The following is a 7,943-nucleotide window of genomic DNA, read 5'->3' as shown; positions in this document are numbered from 1 at the left end:
TTGTTCAGAAATATGATCCAATCTATTGTTATTATTGCCTTGTGTCAGTTTCGTTAATCGGTTGTTCTTCAAGCTAAGTAGATGATTGGTCTGTTGTAGCTGGTCTAGGATAATGGGGCAGCCATCTGTCGTTGCCTAAAAACAACGCCCTCTGTGTATTTGGTGTAGTGGTGGGGAACCTTGCTGATCTTTGATTCCTAACTTTTTTTTATTCTCCCAGGGGGTGGCGGGCTGCCTAACCTTTTCCATGATGTTATCCTCTTTTCCAAGTGGAGGAGTGGTCAGGGGGCTTCTTGGATGGATTGTTTGGAGGGAGGTTAATTTTAAAAACTCGAAAACCATGATTTAAATTTTTTTGTTTTCTGTTCAAACTTTTTATAAAATATTAATGTGTTTTAATATAGCTTTTAAAAAAAATATTGTTTATTTAAATTTTTTTATTATTACTTTAAATTGATTGTTTTGTTAATTAATACTCGTACACAGAATTCCATTTGCAACATACGAGAGCGAGTCAATAAGTTCGCTACCTTTTGAATTTCCCGCCTCTTAACTGAAAGGGCACACTGCTCCTGTCAACAGGCATCTGTCAGTTGACTCCTGTCAAAATTTGTACAAGCTGTTTGACAACCATTAATAGCAGACTTGTGGAAAAATTAGAAAAAAGTAAATTTCATCTGTTATTTTTTTGCTTGATAAATACTATGGGAACTCTGCACCATCAATTTCAATGGTAAAAAAGTGGTTTACTGAATTTCGTTGTGGCCACACAATCATGGAAGATGACGAACGTTCTGGATTCCGTGAATTGAAAAAATTCACGATATGTTGTTGGCCGATCAGTGATTGTGGAAGCCATCGGCATATCACATGGATCTGTGATTTAAATTTTGAATGATAACATGAATGATTGAGAGCGTTTGCTCTCAATCGGGTGGACAAATGTACAGTTTCCAATGCACAAATCCATGAATACAAATTGCTTCCTCATTCTCCCTTTTTCCAAATTTAGCCCCGACTGACTATTTCTTGTTTCCAAACCTAAAGAAATGGCTCGGCGAAAAGAGATGTGACTATACGATGAAATTATCTCACAAACAAATACCTATTTTGATGACCTCTAAAAATCTTATTTAAGAGACGTTGGAGTGTATAAAGCTCAAAGCAGACTATGTTGAAAAATAAAATAAAAGTTTTTATTCAAAAAAACTGTGTTTCATTCAAAAAGTCACGGACTTATTGACCGCCTTCGTATCTCAAGGAAATCGAAAAATCAAAATTTTGTTCCTATTATAGTTTTTTTTTAAATTTTAATTTACGATCCCCGCCATATTGGATTAGTGCTGATGTTTGTAATGTGCCAAAAGAAAATGTCCCAACACCCACCTTAAAGTATACCAATCTGCTCAGAATCATTTTCAGAGTAGATTCAGCGATGTCCGTCCGTCCATGTACAGCTTGTAATGAAACTGGAGGCCGCAATTTCAAAGATAATTCGACGAAATTTAGCACACGATTTTATATTGCCCCAAGGACGAATCCTATTGCCTATCTGAATATAGTTAAGATTAGAGTTTCCAAAAAACCGAAGAATTTCAAAATCGCGGTTTCGGTTTTAAAAAATTTAAAACCGATCGGTTTCGGTCGGTTTTGTGATAATTTATTAAATATCAAGTGTTATAATTTAAAATTCAAACTTGACGGGCGCACAGTGGTATGAGAATAAAAAAGAGGGAAATAAATCTGTAACTTCTAAGCCCTTACTCCGATTTGAATGAAATTTCGCAAAGAGGAAGTATAGTCGAGTTTATGTTTTGAATTTGGACCTCATGAGCCCACCAGGAGCGGGACCAGGGGTTCCCAAAGTAGGACACCTCGGGCATGTTCAATTTTTAAAATGATCCTATTTCTTCGTCTGTGTTCCGATTTTAAAAAAAATTACACATATAGAATCTCATCGTAGAGCACTACATAAAACCTTGTCGTAGCTATCAATTATCTCTTATAGCTTAGGAGATATTCGCATTTGAAAATTTAATTTTCAACATTTTTTTAGAAGTTACAGATTTATTTCCCTCTTTTTTTATTCTCATACCACAGTGGGGCGTTCAAGAGGATAAAGGAAAATTGGTACTATTTCTTTTAATGGTACTTTTATAATATATTAAATTAGTTAGCTTATATAGTACATTAAAGTTGGCTAATATGCTTCTCAGTAAAGAAATAATCAAGAATAGGGGGCTCAATTGTATTATGATACCAAATTAAGGAGTACTTTTTCGTTCTTCAAAATGGTACTTTTTCAATTTTCTATAATATTGAACCAATAATCAGGAAATTACTTTAATTTCAAACTTGACGGGGGCTCAATTATGGAAAATTGGTACTTTATCTTCTAGTTGTACTTTTTATTATAATAAATTATTTTTTTTATGTACATAATAGTTGGCTATAGTACTATTTCTTTATTGTAATAGTACTTTTCGAATATTTTATAATAATAAACCTAAAAATTAGACACACACTATTCTGAATGAGTTAGAATTCGCAAAATGTGACTTTGGTGGTACATTTCTTTTGCATTTTCAATAATAATGGTCCCAGAAATATGAAATTATTCATTCATGCTGAGCGGGAACACAAAATGTGGGTCTTTATGGTCCTTTTTTAATTCTAATAATACGTTTCGAATAAGCTAGAATCCACATTACAATGAACCAATAAACTTGAAACTAGAATTATCCTGAATTATTATTAATTCACAAAGGCAGACTTAATAGTACTATTTCTTTCTTCTAATTGGGTTCAGCACCGGGTCAGCCAGTACTCCATACTTTTATTGGATATTTGAAAATAAATTAGTCTTTGTTAAAAACACTTTGCATTATTTTTTTTAAATTAAAAAAAAATTAACAGTCATTTGAATTTTAATTGTCAGGAAATACTTGGATGCATCTTTGGATGAAAAAGTTTATTTACATACGTCTAACTCACACTATCAAACCCGGTACAGATCGAACAAACCATAATTTACCATAGCTCCTATAAATCTCTACAATATGTAAGTATCCAAATAAAAAAAAAACTTAAATAAGTTTCATATACAAACAATCAGTGCACCTAATTTTATTGCGATCGGTTCATAATTAGTCATATAAAGAGCATAAATCTATTACAATCTATAATATGAATGATTTGGAAAACATTGGCGGTATTCACAATCTTGTGGATTGCAAAAACAAAATTTTACAGTAATCCAATAACAAAAAAAAATACACATGAAAACCTATACAATTTTGCATTTGCAATGATACAAGACCATTTCCACAAGATTGTGAATACCGCTATTATATATAAAAAAACTCTTATTCTTTTTGGAATTCTAGCTTTCCAAACTTATCATAAATTCGAAATTTTTATATAAAACATATTAAATTCAGAAGGATCTATAGAAATCCTATTTTATAGGCGTTTCCTAATTTAAAGTTATCCTTGTTGATTTAGTAATATATTAAAACCTTAGATTTGGAAGTACCACAACCCATTTTGCATATCCGAAGTGCACTAATTTGGGAAAAAATTTTATGGAATTTGCAGAAGAAATTATATACATATGGGGGATTTCACGTCAAGGTTTCAAATTTGCGCCAAGGTTATACCAATTGGTTAGTAATTCCCACTAAGAGACTAAAAAGCTCTTAAAGGAATGGACCTAAGCTTTCATTTGAGCAAAAAAAATGTTTAAAAACAGGGCCCATTTTGGAAAAAATTCGATTTTGCAAAAAAAAATAAAAAGTTGTATATCTTGAGTTACAAAATATTTATTTTGCTATATATCCCACTCGCATCCTACTAAGCAACCTAATTGGTCTTAAAGGAAGGAATCGATCCAAGCTTTCTTTTGAGCAAAAAAAATTAAAAAAAAGTCAAAAATTGCATATTTTGAGTTACAAAACATTTATTTTGAAGAAATCCCACTCGCATTCCACTAAGCGACTAAATAGGTATTCAAGGAAAATATCTGAGCTTTCTGTTGAGCAAAAAAAAAATTAAAAAAAAGAGGGCCCATTTCGAACAAAAAGTCAACAAAGTTTTTGATTTTGCAAAAAAAATTCAAAAATTGCATGTTTTGAGTTACAAAACATTTTTTTTGAAAGATATCGAACTCACAGCTTTATTTTAAGTGAAAAAAAAAATGGGCTTATTTTGAAAAAAAATCAAAAAAGTTTTTGATTTCGGAAAAAAACTATTAAAATTTTTTTATTTTTTTTTTAATATTTTTTTTTGAAAGATTCAAGAAATAGCTAACTAAACTATTTGGCACACATTTTGTTAAGAACAATAGGTAATAAGTTACATGGACGAGAAAAATCATTTTGGCCAAACATGTGAGAGTTCTACGAGAGTTCTTAACCGATCTTGTTGAAAAATTGTGTCTGAATTACTATCCATTGTGTCAATTGTGTCTGAATTACTTGCACCTTGGTGCAAATTTCATCCCGATCGGAAGACATTGATTTTGGTTCACTTGACGTGAAATCCCCTATATGTATTAGGAAAAATGTCAGAAATGCATTCTGACTTTTGATGTCATAATTTTTGCACTTGAAATTTAGTTTTTTTTAAAATCAAAGTTTTACTAACTTTTAGTCGCCCGATATATTCGAAATATTTTTTATTAGTTCTTTTTCATTAGTTTTTCAATAAAATCGTATCATAATTATTTTTTTTTACACCTAAACTGGCAACAATGACCTGAGGCACTCTTCACATTTTTGCACCTGGTTCCTAAACTTAATTTGCAAATTAGTTTCTGATGGCTGTTCTGAGGTTATTGGGTTAATCACCCTAAAAAAAAATATACGACAACTTTTTTTAGCTTTTACAAAATATAACAATTTATAGATACATACGAGTTTATTATTATTTAAAATTAAAATTATACTCTCATCTTAAAATAACACACATCCAGACACATTATCTGCATACGAGTGACATGTCACATAAACATAAATTTATTGGTAAAAAAGGGATAATATTTTTGTGAAATTTATTTTATTATAAAAGAAAAACACAGCAATTTGAGATAAACGTGCTTGAGGTCAATAAAATATTTTTGGCAACCAAAAAATATAATGTCAATAAATTGAAATGAATAAAAAAACACAACACGAAACAGGTAAAATGACAGACAGGTCCTTTATTTTTTGGCTAAAAGGATATTCCCAATATGATTTGCAAATGGGGGAATCATGGGATGTGGGAAGATTATGAAGCATACGAAAAATGAATAGAACAGAAGTCAGTATATTGCAATATTGAAATAATGTCATAATCATAAAAAGATAAAAAGGGGTAGAAATATTGTTTTTATTGAAAATATTACCCAGCAAATAATTTTATTTGATAACGATAGTTTTAAGATATTTGTGACTAGAAAGTGGATTATGTATGGGGACTATGGCCAATTATGAACGGATCCATAGATCCGTTTGCTAAACTTATGTTTGATGGATTGTGTGTGGATACCGCTCACAATGAATATCCATCTGATCATCAAAGAACAACAGAATTTTATAAAGACCCAGACTATATTTACTGTTTGGTTCTACGACCAATATTTCGATATGTTAAAAACAGAATGACAAACTCAATGTACCCCCATCTTTTTTGGTGGTGAGTATAGAAACTGTTTACTGGGACATTTGCTTTGGTACTGGTTGTGTATTTTATATTGACATGAATGTAAAAACACTCACATATCTTTATGTATGTGACATGACATTGACTTCTTGTTGGTTTGTATTGATATCGCTGCAATACATAAATGTTCTCATGTATTCATTCATTCGTTCATCTATATGAAAATTATGTATTTTTTTATAAAAATTTCAATTCAATTGAATTTTATTATAAAATACTCCCAAATGCACACGTTTATACACATGGATGTGTATATTTGGGATGTGTAACAATTCAAGCATAAAATTTGAAAGTATGATTGAAATGTAACTATAATATTTATGAGTTTTGAAGTTACAATCCAAAATACAGATGTACATATAAACATAGTAATAAGTGGCGGATGCCAAAAGTTTTTATGTTTTATTTGTAAAATATAAAAAAATTATTTGTTACTCGCGCGTTTCAATATACGCACTTACTTTATCTAGGTATGGTGGGCGTTTGTGCGAATTACAGGACATTTTTAACAATATTCATTTAGAAGAATGTAAAAATCATGTATTAGAATAATATGAATGTAGAATAATTGAGGTAAATGTTTTATTTGATACAGTCAGTGGCAGAAAATAGTTTCACTAGGCCTTCTGTACAAAATTTAGCCATTGGTAACGACAAATCTTATTGGTCTATAACGAATCATTACTAAGAACTTCTAACGGAAATTATTATGTGCAGAAATGCTTCCTAAATATTATACCTTGGGTGCCATGATCCTATAACATCGAGACTATCAAGAACCGTATTCTTATACGTTTGTATACAAATGTTTCATTGATCCATTAAGACCGAAGACTAAGTTTTAAGATTGAGAAAAATTCATAAACATTCCGGAAATATTGCTTGATTTCAACTTCATCCGATGAAGTGTAATATAACATACCTGTTTTAAGTATGAACTTCATTAAAAAAATCAGATCCGATTAAAAATTTTAATAATATTTGCTAGATTCTAGTTCTAAGAGCAGCGAGTTACTTTTTCTTATCTACAGAACACCCAGAGACTTCGTCGGAAATCGAACCCGCAACCCTCAGATTAATAGTTCACACTATCATCTTGTCTTGTCTTCACCTTCGTGAGAAGGGTATATACATATAAGTTTGTCATTCTGTTTGTAATTTCCACAATATAATTTTCCAACCGTATAAAGTATATATATTCTGGATCCTTATAGAACGAGGAGTCGATTAAGCCATGTCCGTCTGTTGAAATCAACTTTCCGAAACCTCAAAATAACTTACATACACGGCTCATACATCAATATCTCCGGAATTCTTCCGGCTCTTCCAGTTAGTATTTAAGATCGAGAAAATCGGTCCACAAATGGCTGAGATATAAGGAAAAAACCAGGACAACCTCCATTTTTGACGTATTTTTTACCTAAATCTGGATTACTAAGTCATTAATATAGACAATTATGGATATCTAATGATAGATATTTTAAAGACCTTTCCAACGACGTCTATAAGTTGGACCAAAAGTTTTTTTTTCGCTAAATATTAAAAAAACAAAGTTTTAAAAAAAACCGAAAAAAAATTTTTCCAAAAAATTAAAAAAACAAATTTGGAAAAAAAATAAAATTTTGTTTACCTAAAAATATTTAAAATTTTTATTTTGAAGTATAATTTGGTGAAGGGTAAATAAGATTCGGCACAGCTCTCTTACTTGTTTAATAGTCGATTTTTCGAGTTTTTCATACACCAATTCCCTCCTGAACCGAAATAATCAACAGAGGTTTCACAATATTTAAATCACACTCGACTCAATAGACTCGAATTATTTGGGCTCAAGAGATCATTTAATCCCACAACCGAATAAAGAGTAACAGCTCTCTGAAATAATTACTGAAAGGATATAAACGAAAGGTCGATTGACATCCACATATTCATATTAATTGCTGATTCCACTCTGTAAAAGTGCTTGTAAGTATATAAAGATTTATTCCCTTTGAGGATAAAGATAGTCCTGAAATGGAGGATACATAAAATGACAAAAACAATTTTTGTGTTAATTGGCGATTCCATAAGTCTTTGTAAATATATAAAGATACTCCCTTTGAGGATAAAGTCAGCCTTGAAATGGAGGATACATAAAATGACAAGAAAAATGTGATATTTTAACAAAAGTGAGCTCAGTTTATATTGACTGATTTTTATCATATCTGAGTCTTCTTTGGTAAAACCTTTGCAGGCAGGTCACA

This window comes from Calliphora vicina, chromosome 2 (assembly GCF_958450345.1).
Source record: "Calliphora vicina chromosome 2, idCalVici1.1, whole genome shotgun sequence".
NCBI classification, from domain to species: Eukaryota; Metazoa; Arthropoda; class Insecta; order Diptera; family Calliphoridae; genus Calliphora; species Calliphora vicina.
The sequence above is the reverse complement of the archived record's forward strand: the minus strand, read 5'-3'. Positions refer to the sequence as shown.